The 13,793-nt window shown below is 44.3% G+C and overlaps 1 protein-coding gene across 1 annotated transcript in view; it reads right to left on the bottom strand.

Annotated features, from left to right (window-relative positions):
- The window catches only part of SLC41A3 (solute carrier family 41 member 3), an 83,899-nt gene extending 70,638 nt beyond the window's left edge, over positions 1–13,261 (bottom strand). The window contains exon 1 of the mRNA XM_054551335.2: positions 13,042–13,261. The gene's annotated coding sequence lies outside the window, so the exon portion shown is untranslated. The remainder of the gene's footprint in view (positions 1–13,041) is intronic.
- Between the last annotated feature and the right edge of the window lie 532 nt (positions 13,262–13,793).

The raw sequence follows: 13,793 nt of genomic DNA, 5'->3' as shown, positions 1-13,793 counted from the left end.
AAGTGATACACTAGGAAAGATCTACTTAGTACAAAACAATGCAGTAACGGGGAAACGGAAAAAAGACATTAGACAGATGGAAAACAAATAGCAAAATGGCAGACATAAATCCCATCTTATCAATTATTACATTAAGTATAAATGGATAGGTTGGAAGTAAAAGGATTTAAATAAATATACCATTTAAACAGTAACCAAAAGATAACTGGAGTGGCTTTAATACTATTAATAGTATCAGGCAAAACAGACATAAAGACAAGAGTTCTTACTACAGACAAAGAAGCATATTTGATAATGATAAAAGGGTCAATCTATCAAGAAGCTTTAACAATTACAAACATACATATGCCTAACAACAAAGCCGCCAAATACATAAAAGTGGCAGAATTGAAGGAAGAAAAAGACAATTCAATAATAATAATTGGACATACCTCACTTCCAATAATTGGTAAAACAATTTGACAGAATATCAACAAAAGAAAGAAGACTTCAATAACATTATAAACCAATTAGATCAAACACATCTATACAAAACACTCCGTGCAACAATAGCAAAATACTCAATCTTATCAAGTGCACATGGAATATTTTGCAGGCTTGATCTATCTTAGGAAAAATAACTTCAATAATTTAAGACTGAAATCATACAAAATATGTTTTCCAACCACAACAAAATAAAATTAGAAATCAATAACAGAAGGACATTTGGGAAATTTATAAATATGCGGAAATTAAACAACTTTTTCTTTTTTTTTTTTGAGATAGGGTCTTATTCTGGCACCCAGGCTGGAGTGCAATGGCATGATCACAGCTCACTGAAGCTTAGACCTCTGGGGTTCATGTAATCCTCCCATCTCAGCCCCCCAAGTAGCTGGGACTACAGGTGTGTGCCACCATGCTCAGCTAAAATATTTTTTAAAATTTTGTAGAGATGGGATATCGCTGTGTTGCTGAGGCTGGTCTCAAATTCCTGAGCTCAAGTGATCCGCTCACCTCGGCCTCCCAAAGTGCTAGGATTACAGGCATGAGCCACCACGCCCAGCTCATACGCTTAAATAACTAATGGGTCAAAGACAAAAATCACAAGATAAATTAGAAATTTCTTTGAGATGAATGAAAATGAAAATACAACATGCCAAAAAATCATGGCATGTGTTAATGCAGTACTTAGAGGGAAGTTTATAGCTATACGTATCAATGTCTTTAAAAAGAAATGAACAAATTAATAAGTCAATCTTCCACCTTAAGATAAAGAGGAGCAAACTAAACCCAAAAAAGTAGAATTAATATAGATTAGACTGGTAATAACTGAAAGAGAATTGTAAAAAAAAAAACATAAACAAAAACAAAAGGCCAGCAAAACCAAAAGTTGGCTCCTTGAAGAGATCAACAAAACTGACAATCCTTTACGTAGACTGATGAAGAAAAAAAGACAGAAGACTCGAATAGTTAAATTAGGAATGAAAGAGGAAACATTATAACCAAAACTAAACATAACTATAAGAGAATATATGATTAATTGTAAGCCAACAAATTGGAAAAGCCACCAGTCAGAATGGCTATTATTAAAAAGTCAAAAAATAACAGATGCTGGTGAGGTTGTGGACAAGAGGGAATGCTTATACACTGCTTGTGGGAATTAGTAAATTAGTAAATTTACTAATTAGTAAATTAGTTCAGCCATTGTGGAAAGCAGTGGAGGTGATTTCTCAAATAATTTAAAACAGAAGTACCATTCAACCCAGCAATCCCATTATTGGGTATATACCCAAAGAAATATATATCATTCTACCATAAAGACACATGCACAGGTATGTTCATCGCAGCACTATTCACAATAGCAAAGACATAAAATCAGCCTAATGCCTGTCAACAGAAGACTGAATAAAGAATATGTAGTACATATGCCCATGGAATACTATGCAGCCATGAAAAAACAAGATCATGTCATCTGCAACAACATGGATGGAACTGTAGGCCATAATCCTAAACAATCTAATGCAGAAACAGAAACCCAATACCACGTTTCACTTATAAGTGAGAGCCAAATGTTGGGTACACATGCATATAAAGAAGAGAACAACAGACACCGGGCCTACTTGAGAACGGAGGGTGAGAGAAGAGGATCAAAAAACTACCTATCTGGCCAGATGCAGTGGCTCATGCCTGTAATCCCAGCACTTTGGGAGGCCAAGGCAAGCAGATTGCTTGAGCTAAGGAGTTGAAGACCAGCTTAGGCAAGATGGTGAAACCCTCTATAAAAAATACAAAAATTAGCCAGTCATGGTGGAGTGTAACTGTAGTCCCAGCTACTCAGGAGGCTGAGGCAGGAGGCGCTTGAGCATGGGAGGCGGAGGTTGCAGTGAGCCGAGATTGCACCACTGCACTCCAGCCTGGGTGGCAGAGCAAGACCCTGTCTCAAAAAAAAAAAAAAAAAAAAAATCCAAAAAACTACTTATTGGGTACTATGTTTATTACCTGGGTGACAAAATAATCTGTACCCAAACCCCCATGATACCTAATTTATAACAAACCTACACATGTACCGCTGAACCTAAACATTAAAAAATAAATAAAGCTAAAAAAATTAGAAAACCTAGATGAAATGTACAAATTTCTAGAAACACACAAACTAGTAATACTGACTCATGAAGAAATAAAAAATATTAATAGATCTACAATTAAAAAGATTGAATTAGTAATCAAAAAACTTCCCACAAAGAAAAGCTTAAGACCGGATGGCTTCACTAGAGAAGTCTACGAAGCATTTAAAAAAAAATAACACCAATCCTTCATAAACTCTCAACAACAAATTGGAGAAGGGAACACTTCCCAACTGCTTGTATGAGACCAGTATAAAGATGACCCAAGAAAGCTACAGACCAATGTGTGTTATGAATACAGGCACAAAATCCTCAGCAAAATACTAATAAATTCAAGCCACTAGTACATACAAAGACTTTTACAACATAACCAAGTGGGATTTATTTCAGGAATGCAAAGTTAGTTCAATATATGAAAATCAATGTAATACACCAAATTAATAGAATAACGGGGAGAAAACATAGCTCAACAGACACAGAAAAAGCATTTGGCAACATCCAACACTCTTTCATGATAAAAACACTTTAAAAAGTTAGCTTTGGGTTTCTCACAGATGCCCTTAGTCAGGATGAGGACATTCCCTTCTATTTCTAGACATTAAGACAAGAATTCTTACCACAGACAAAGAAGGATATTTGATAATGATAAGAGGAATAGAGGGGAATGTCCTTATCCTGATTAAGGGCATCTGTGAGAAACCCAAAGCTAACATACTTAGCGAGAGTCTGAAAGTTTTCCCACTAAGATTAGGAAGAAGACAAGAATCCCTGTTTTTGCCAATTCTATTAAACACTGTACCTGAGGTTCTAGCCAGCACAGTTCAGCAAGGAAAAGAAATGAGACGTATCCAGCTTGAAAAGGAAGAAGTAAAATTATCCCTGTTTACAGATGACATAATCTTATACGTAAAAAATCATAAGGGATCCACATACACACAAACTATTACAGCCAGTAAGCAAGTTCAGCAAGGTGTAGGACTGGAGGACGCAGGTCAATACACAAAAGTCAGTTTTTTTGTTTTGTTGTTGTTTGGGTTTTTGGGTTGTTTGGTTGTTTTTGCTTTTGTTGTTTTGAGACAGGCTCTCACTTTGTCACCCAGGCGGGAGTGCAGTGGCACGATCATAGCTCACTGCACCCTCAACCTCCTAGGCTCAAGTAATCCTCCCACCTCAGCCTCCTGAGTAGCTGGGACTACAGGCATATTCCACCATGCTCGACTAATATTTTATTTTTTGTAGACAGGGTCTTGCTATGTTGCCCAGGCTGGTCTCAAACTCCTGAGCTCAAGTGATCCTCCCACCTCAGCCTCCTGAGCAGCTGAGACTACAGGTATATGCTATCATGCTTGGCTATTTTTTTTATTTTTTGTAGAAATGAGGTCTTGCTATGTTGCCCAGGCTGGTCTCAAATTCCTGGGCTCAACTGATCCTCCTGCCTCAGCCTCCCAAAGTGCTGGGATTACAGCTGTGAGCCACTGTACCCGGCCAGTTTTATACACTAATAATGAATTTTTTTTTATATACTAATAATGAATTTTTTATACACTAATAATGCATTATACACTAATAATGAATAATCTAAAAGTAAATAAATAAAACAATTGCATTTGCAACAGAAATGCAAGAAATGAAGAAAACTTCAGAACAAATTTAAAAAAAGAAGCCCAAAACTTGTACCCTGAAAACCATAAAACATTGATCTCCAGGTTTAATACAATCCCTACTCAAATTCCAGTGGTCTTTTTTTTCTTTCTCCCTCCCTCCCTCCCTCCCTTCTTTCTTTCTTTCTTTCTTTCTGGAGAAAATGACAAGCTGATTCTAAAATGCAAATGGAAATGCAAGGGAACAGAAAATCCTGAACAATCCTGAAAAGAAAGAATGAAGTTGGAGAACACAGACTTCCTAATTTCAAAACTTATTGTAAAACTTGGTATTGGCAAAGAATAGAAATATAGATTAATAGAACAGAACTGAGAGTCTATACATAAATTCATGCATCTATGGCCAATGGATTTCTGACAAAGGTGTAAAAACCACTGGATGGGGAAAGAGTAGTCTCTTCAATAAATGCTGCTGGGACAACTGAATATTCACATGCAAAAGAATGAATTTGAACCCCTACCTCAAACCACATATAAAAACTAACTCAAAATGGCTTAAAGAGTTAAACATAAGAGCTAAAACTACCTAAAACACTTAGAATGAAATACAGGTGTAAATCCCAGGGACTTTGGATTAGGCAACAGTTTCTTAGATGTGATATCTGAAGTACAAGCAACCAAAGAAAAAATTGACAAATTGGATTTCATCAAAATTTGAAAGTTGTGTTTCAAAGAACACTCTCAAGAAAGTAAAGACGATCCACAAAATGTGCAAGTATTTGCCAATCATTATATCTAATGAGGGTTTAGTATCCCAAATACATAAAGAATACTTACAATTCAACAATAAAAAGACAATTTAAATGACAAAGGAATTGAACAGACATTTCTCCAAAGATGTACAATGGCCAATAAGCACATGAAACGATGGTTTCACTTAACATTAAAAGATGCTCAGCTTCATTGTTAGAAAAATGCAAATCAAAACCACAGTAAGATACCACCTAACATAATGTTGTCAAGGTTCATCCATGTTGTTACATGAATCAGTACTTCATTCCTTTTTACAACTGGGTAATATTCCATTATATGTACTTATCATATTTTGCTTACCCACTAATGAGTGACAGACATTTGGGTTATTTCCACTTTGGGGCTATTATAAATAATACTCCTATGACTATTCATGTGCAAGTCTTTGTGTGAATATGAGTTTTCTGTTCTACTGAACTGTACATTTAAAAGGGGTGAATTTTATGGTATGAACTGTATATCACAATAATAAAATTATGAATCATTTATGAGATAATATTAAAGCAAGCACCCTTATACTCCCACTAAGTTCAAGAAGCAAAGCATGACCAGCCTCTCCACTCTGAGCCCCTCTCTGATAACAACCCATCCCTCCCTACCAGAGGTGACATTAGCCTCACTCGGGACGACCATTTCTCCATCTGTTTTATTTTTTCTTTAGTTTTACAATGTGTGCAGCCCTAAGTGTTACAGCTGAGTTTGGCCTACTTTGCGATTTAGATCAACAAAGTAACACTCCACGGATTCTTTTCATGTCCAGTTTCTTTCAGTTGACATTAGATTTCTGAGATTCAGCCATGCTGCTGAATCTACTTTATTGCTGTAGAAAACTGAACTGTATGACTGCCCCACAGTCTCTTCATCTATTCTACAATCAATAAACCACCTCAGCCTCCTTTCCTTTCCAAAATGAAAATAACTGGATTATTTTTCTAACGACAAAAGTGACATGTGTTAATAAAAAATATAATTTAGACAATATAAAATAATATAACGAGGCTGGGCACGGTGGCTCACGCCTGTAATACCAGCACTTTGGGAGGCAGAGGCAGGTGGATCACTTGAGGCTAGGAGTTTGAGACCAGCTTGGCCAACATGGTAAGACCTCATCTCTATCAAAAAATACAAAAAATTAGCCAGGTGTGGTGATGCACACCTGTAGTCCCAGTTACTCGGGAGGCTGAGGCAGGAGAATCACCTGAACCCGGGAGGCAGAAGCTGCAGTGAGCCGAGATCGCACCACTGCACTCCAGCCTAGGGGACAGAGTGAGGCTCTGTCTCAAAAATAAATAAATAAACAAACAAATAAATAAAATAATGCTGTTTAAAAATCACTGACAATTTCACTATTCCAAAATAATCAGTGCAAGTCTACTGTATATCCTTCCAATGTTTACCCACACAGACACAGGCCCACACACTCACTGTGGTTTTTTTTAATCCATGTTCTAGATCTTGGATTTTATTTGATAGAATGTATACATCTCTGGCCCGTGTTCAGTAAGATGTCTACATGCCTGTTTGTCATCCTTGCTTGTCAGTCACAGTTTCAGGCAAGGAATGAGGTGGTAGGCTTACGCCACCCAACTGCTGGTAAAACATTTTCCCAGGGAATTTATGGATTCAGGAGGAGCTGATGGAAGAACTGAACAGGGATGTGTGCCCCACGCTATGCCTTGCAGCAGGGAGAAGGGGAGAGTCACGGCGCCTCCTGCCTCCTCCATGCTTCCTTTTCAGGGGCCTGAATGGAGCAGGTGATGAGTTAGCAAACGAGCCGCCGGCCTGGGCGACCGCGACGTGCAGTGGGGACAGGGCACAGGGAGGCATCTCCAGTCGGTGGCACCCTCGGCGGTAGGAACGGTGCCCCTCATCCAGCCCAGAGAACCTGGGCCCAGGCAGCACCGGTGTGGCTCCAAGAGGCAATAAACAGAGATGGGAACTGCTTACTCCCACCTGCCTCCCACCTCCCTGAAGGACCTGCATGGGCCCAATGCCAGGGGCAGAAAATGCCTCCCTCTCACCACACCAGGCCCCTCCAACTCTCCGCCCCACTCCCACAGGCAGGAATGGCCACTCTCCTGGCTGGGCAAGGCCACTGCTGCATCCCTTAGGTCCTAACAGCAGAACCCATTCCACCTTCCTCATGACCTTCTCGTCTTCAACCTTCCAGCCTGACCCCTCCGGCCAGACCAGCCATTTTCTTTAAATTCCTATCACATCCTCTGTAGTAATGCCGGTAAAACTGAGCCAGGCTCACACTGGAAGCCTGGAGATCATGGAGAGACAGCTAGTGGAGAAGAAAGGAGAGGAGGAGGACTTGGACCCTGCCCACACTGGGAGGAACCCGTACCACACAGAGCTGAGCTATCGGCCGGCTCTCCAGGCCCCACTCTGCTTCTCTGGGTGGCAGCCCCAGAACTATGAAGAGGAAGGATGCTTGGCAGAAGTGGGGATCATGGGGTCCCTGCAGTGCCAGATCCCTAATCTTTTCAAAAAATAACAGACACAGCTACCAATGACCTGTGCAGTACGCCTTTACGTCTAATCCTCACAGGACCGTGGGAAGGCTAGACTATCGACCACTTTACACAGAAGAGGAAACAGAGGATTAAAAGAGCACCAGAAAGGCCAGTGTCTCCCCTAGGCCTGGGACCCTACCGGGGTCCTCTCAAGGGGTCGCACCTACAAGGAACCCCTCTCTCCCGCCTCCTCAGTTTCTCCCCTCTACCTCTGTGGGATCATCTGATGAGAACAGAAACTTGCTCTAGGATCTGCCTCTATAAATCCAGCCTTGACCTCAAGCTAGCTCTCACTTCATTCCCCTCCTCCTCTTCATGGCAAAATTATACAAAGAATCATGTCCACAGTGTGTTCTCACCTCCCCTCCTCTTCTCCTGATGCAAACTGTTTTTGCCAAGACCAGTGGTCACCTAAGCAATGCTACAGGCACCCAGACGCCCAAGGCTTACAGACAGGAACAAAGAGAGGCGGTTAACTTTTCCCAGCTCCCTCTGCCAGAAAGGCAGGGCTTGGATGTCCTGAGCAACCAGGGAAGTGGACAGTCAGAAAAAAATTTGAACCTAAATCAGGGATTTAAACTCCTTAAGGTAAGGGAAACACACAAACACACACACATACACACACACACACACACACACACACCCTCTCAGGGATTTAAATTCCTTAAGGGTAAGGGACACACATACACACACAAAATTGAAAGCAAAAACCAAAGGGGAAAAATGATTAATTTAGCTACATCAAAGTTTAAATATTCTGTAGGACAAATCTTCTAAATAAAATTTAAAAGCAAGCAAGAGTCTAGGAGAAAATAGTTGGACCCAATACAAGAGACAAAGGATAAGTGTGCAAAAGAATGAAGAACTCCTACAGAGAAAACCATGGAGAAACTGACACAGGATGGGAACAAGAGCTCAGCTGGAGAAACACAAAGGCAGCCTAGACAGCCACCTGAGAAAAGGTTAGGGAAATAAAAATGAAAGCCGATGGAAAGATACATTAGGTTTGAGGAACAGAAGAATTTCAATGAAAATGACAATTTTACCCAAAGCAATTTACAGATTCAATGCAATCACTACCAAAATACCAATGTCATTCTTCACAGAAATAGAAAAAACAATTCTAAAATTTATATGTAACTACAATAGACCCCAAATAGCCAAAGCAATCCTGAGCAAAAAGAATAAAGCTTGAGGCATCATAGTGACTTCAAAATATACTACAAAGCTATAGTAACCAAATCAGCATGGTACTGGCAGACACATAAGCCAATGGACAGAAGAGAGAACCTATATATAAATCCACACACTTACAGCCAACTCATTTTTGACAAATGCACAAGGAACATACTCTGGGGAAAGGACAGTCTCTTCAATAGATGGACTGGGAAAACAGGATATCCATATGCAGAAGAATGAAACTAGACCCCTATTTCTCACTATATTAAAAAAATCACATCAAAATGGATTAAAGGCTTATATGATTTAAAACCATGAAACTACTAGTAGAAAATATTGGGGAAATTTTGCAGGACATTGGTCTGGGCAAAGACTTTGTGTAAGACCTCAAAAACACAGGCAACCAAAGCAAAAATAGACAAGTGGGATTACATCAAGCTAAAAAGTTTCTGCACAGCAAAGGAAACAACAAAGTAAAAAAATAATCCACAGAATGGGAGAAAATATCTGAAACCGCTCATCTCACAAGGGATTAATAACCAGAATATATAGTACCAGGAATTCAAACAATTCAATATCAAAAAAAAAATCCAATTAAAATATGGCCAAAAGATCTGAATAGACATTTCTCAAAAGAAGACATAAATGGCTCACATATATGCAAAAAGTACTCAACATCACTAATCATGAGAGAAATGCAAGTCAAAGCCACAATGAGATATCATCCCACCCCATTTTAAATGGCTTTTATAAAAAAGACAGGCTAATAATGGACACTGGTAAGGATGTGGAGAAAGCATTCCTTGTACACTGTTAGTGGGAATGTAAACTTGTTTAGCCACTATGGAGAATAGTATGGAAGTTCCTTTAAAAATTAAAAGCAAGCCAGATGCAGTGGCTCACGCCTGTAATCCCAGCACTTTGGGAGGCCAAGGTGGGAGAATCACTTGAGGCCAGGAGTTTAAGACCAGCCTGGCCAACATGCCAAAACCCCATCTCTACTAAAATACAAAAAATAGCTGGGTGTGGTGACACACACCTGTAGTTTCAGCTACTTGGGAGGCTGAGGCATGAGAATCACTTGAACCCAGGAGGTGGAGGTTGTAGTGAGCTGAGATTGTGCCACTGCACTCTAGCCTGGGCAACAGAGCGAGACTCCATCTCTGAAGAAAAAAAAAAAAAAAAGAAAAACTAAAAACAGAACTACCATATGACCCGGCAATATCACTAATGGGTACGTATCCAAAATAAAGGAAACCAGGATATTGAAGAGATATCTGTACCCCATGTTTCTTGCAGCACTATTCACAATAGCTAAGATACGGATCAACCTAAGTTTCCATATCAGATGAAAGGATAAAGAAGATGTGGTACATATACACAATGGAGTACTATTCGGCCATAAAAAGAATGAGATCCTGTCATTTACAACAATATAGATGGAACTGGAGGTCATTACATTCAGTGAAATAAGCCGTGGACAGAAAGACAAACATCACATGGCCTCACTCATATGTGGGAGCTGAAGGAGGGGATCTCAAGGAGGTAGAAAGTTCAATGGTTACTGAAGCCTGTGGCGTGACAGGAAGAAGGGGGGACGGTTAATGGCTAGAAATACACAGTTTGATGGAAGAAATAAGAAATAGTGTTTGATGAATCAATACAGTGACTATAGTTTACAATAATCTATTTTATATTTCGAATAGCTAGAATTCAAATGTTTCTAGAATAAAAGACCAATCTCTAAAATGATGGATGTCTATATTGCACTGATTTGATCTTTACAAGTTACATGAACGTGTTAAATTATCACAGGCAACTCAAAAATATGTACATCTATTATGTGTCAATAAAATTTTTTTAATATAAATAAATGAACCTGGTGTGAGGCACCTCACCTCGCCACCACTAGGGAAAGGGGTGGGGAGAAGGGCCTGGAACACAGCCACAGGGCTCTGGGTCTGCCTCTGCCAGAGGCAACTGGGCAGTGACCACTCCAGGCCACACATCCTCACTCAGCCACAGTCTTGGTGAGTCACTCACACGCGTGCCTGAGGAGGTTAACCCAAGAGCGCACAGCCACTGTGCTTGGTGACAGCAAACACCAGAGCAGCAGGTGCTGGCGCAGCCCTGATCCGTGATTCGCGCTGGGAACACGCATGCAGCTGTACCTAGAGAGCCCCAGCCCTGGGTCCACCCTCACTGCGCCTGCACATGGTGCCAGAGGAAGGCCTAGCCAGGGTGACCCGGGAGCAGGGCCCAGCTGGCGTCAGCACCACAGTCATTCCCACCTGCTCTGTGCCCCTTGCAGGGTGGGGGATCTCACAGCTATGGACGTGGCCAAAGGCCCCTCAGTTCCACCTGAATGTTGGAGTGTTTGCAAGGAGAACATGCTCCAATGTCCCTGTGTCACTGACACCTCGTGCAGATGAACAACCAAGCACAGGCTGGAGGAGGCTCCTGTGGGAAAGTGGGCTGTGGGCCAGGAAACCTCTAATCCCAGAGCCCCAGGGAGGAGCCAAGATGCCAGAAGATGCCAGTGGAGGCATCGCCTCCAAGGTCCCCACAGAGGACACTGGGAAATGTCTGCACATGGTTTTGGTTGTCCCGACAGAGGGGGTGATACAGGACAGCACAACAAAGAACTGCCCCACCCCAAATGTCAGTAGTGTGGAGGCCGAGAAACCCTGCTATGGGGCAGTGGTCAGAGACCCTTGTGCCTTGAAAGGGGCTGAGCTGGGCAGGGCAGGGCAGGGTGGGTCGTTGGCCCACCTGGGGCCACAGGTCAGAGCCACGCCTGAGTCTGTAAGGCTGCCCACCCTCCCAGCTGCCAGCATGGGGTTGGGGGTGTCTGCCCCTATCAGACTGAGGAGGAAACGGACACTCTGTCACCCAGAAGCATCCCTGTGTCACCCTGTGAGGCTGGCCTTGGACCCAGGACTCTGGGCGCCCGGTCAGCACCCCAGTGTGAACACATCCTGCCCTGGGGCCTGGTCCCAGCAGCTCACACAGATCAGGGCTTGCCCAAAGGCAGGCAGGCAGGGCCACTGCTGACCACGTACCTGACTGGTCGCGATTCTGGAACTAATGGTTTCTGCCTGGCAGGGAGGCCGCCAGGACCTCTGGGCTTCACCCCTCCCCCCCCTTCACAGGGGACCTCGCCTCAGTGGGAATGTTCTGGAGCCGGAACCCAAGGTTGGAATCCCAGCTCCTCCCCTTTCTAGGTCTGTGACCTTGGAAAAATTAAACTTTCTGTACCTCTGTTGCCTAATCTGTGAAATGGGGTAATACTACCTACTGTGTAGGGCTGTGAAGATTAAATGGAGTCAATGCATTATCATCACAGGGCACCTGGCCCATCCTCAACCCCAGTTCAGACTCCTCAAAGCCCTAAGGTTTCAGATCAATGGTCAGAATCACCAGGAGGACCTGCTAAAGACAAATATGAGAACCCACCCCCAAGGTTTAGGATTTAGAAGGTCAGGGTGGGACTGGGGAACCCGCATTTCTAGCAGATCTCAGGAAACGCAGTGCTGCTGGTCCTGGGACCACAGTTTGAAAACCACTGGTGTAAAAGCCTTCTTAAAAAAAGTGGGATTTGATCACTAAAGTCATATGGAAAAAACCGGAAGAGGAAAAAATAAATAAATAATGGGATTTTAAAGAGACTTATCCCACCGGCTCTCCTGGATGAACAGTGTGGGACTCTGAGAGAGACTCCCGGCTGGGCACCCCCAGGAGGTTTTCCTCACCAGAGGTTTGCACCGAGCCCACCCAGGACAGTGGGCTGAGCCTGTGGCAGAGGCTGGCAGAAGGTCTGGTTGAGGCAGCGAGGGGTCCTTGCCCGCGGGCGCTGCGGGCAGCTGCAGGAGTCACGCGTGTGACATCCAACCAGGAGCCGTGCCCTGAGCAGGCCAGGAATGAGGAGACAGGGCCGCTGAATGCACACCGCAGCGGTGTGGGGCGGCCTCAGACACCTCAGGGTAGGACCAGCCCGCTCCCCCGCGACCCCCAGCGCCTGGGTCCTCTCCCGGCCTCCCCGAGGCGTGACCTACCCCAGGCATGGCCACACCCCGCCCCAGGCCGCCCCTCCGACCCGTCGGGTTTACCTCATCTCCCGCGCGCCTTTCCCCCACCGAGTCCCCCAAATCCCGGCCCCCACCTGGCTCCCCTTCCCGCCGAGCCCCCAGGGCCCGGCGCCCGGCTCACCCGCCTCCCGCACACCCCCTCCCGGGCGCCCTCTGCCGCGCACCTCCCCGACCCCCCTTGGGCCCCAGCTGACCCCACCTTCCGCCCAAACCCCGCCCGGAACAGGGCCGCGCTTACCGGGTCCCCTCCCAGGCGGCGGCTGGAAAGAGGCAGGCGGCGGACGCAGGGGCGGGCCTGCGGCTCAGGCAGGAAGCGGGAAGGCCGGGCCTCCCTGGCCCCGCCCCGGCCGGGCGGCCGGACCTCGGACGACTTGGCGCTCGGAGACAGCAGCAGACGCCTAAGCGCCGGCAGCGCAGAGCCCCGCCGGGGGCCCGGGGGGCTGGGAGCCGGGGATCGCGGGGACGGAAGTGGGGGACCGAGGCTCGCGAGTCCGGGCCCTCCTCGCAGCTGGGGCTCCACTGGCCGCCCCCGCGGGAGCGCTACGGGAGAGGCGCCCGTTCGGCTGCGGGTTTTATTATGGAGCTGCCAAGCTAGAAAGGTACAGAGAACGGGAACCCACCGACAGCCAACTTCCCTTGGGACCCGCCTTTTGCTTTAAAAACAACAACAAGAAGTCTGTGCTTCACCCCACACATGCCTTTCGTTTTCCCTTTTTTCCCAGAGTAATTTTAAAGCATCCCAGTAGATACATTCTCCTTTAAATACTCCATTATGTTTAATCAGTAAGGCCTATTTTTTAAACATTCTCATAGTATTATGGTCACACCTAACGAAATTGGCAATTCCCAGTCCGGGCCTGAGGGAGGCCTGATGGTTCACAAGACTTGGTAAAATATATCATTATATTTTAAACCAAAAAATAAACGATAAGGCACCCCCCCCACCCCCACCCCCCTGCGTCCCCAACCACCAAATCATCAGAATGGACT

This window comes from Pongo abelii, chromosome 2 (genome assembly GCF_028885655.2).
Source record: "Pongo abelii isolate AG06213 chromosome 2, NHGRI_mPonAbe1-v2.0_pri, whole genome shotgun sequence".
Classification (NCBI taxonomy): Eukaryota; Metazoa; Chordata; class Mammalia; order Primates; family Hominidae; genus Pongo; species Pongo abelii.
The sequence above is the reverse complement of the archived record's forward strand: the minus strand, read 5'-3'. Positions and strand labels throughout refer to the sequence as shown.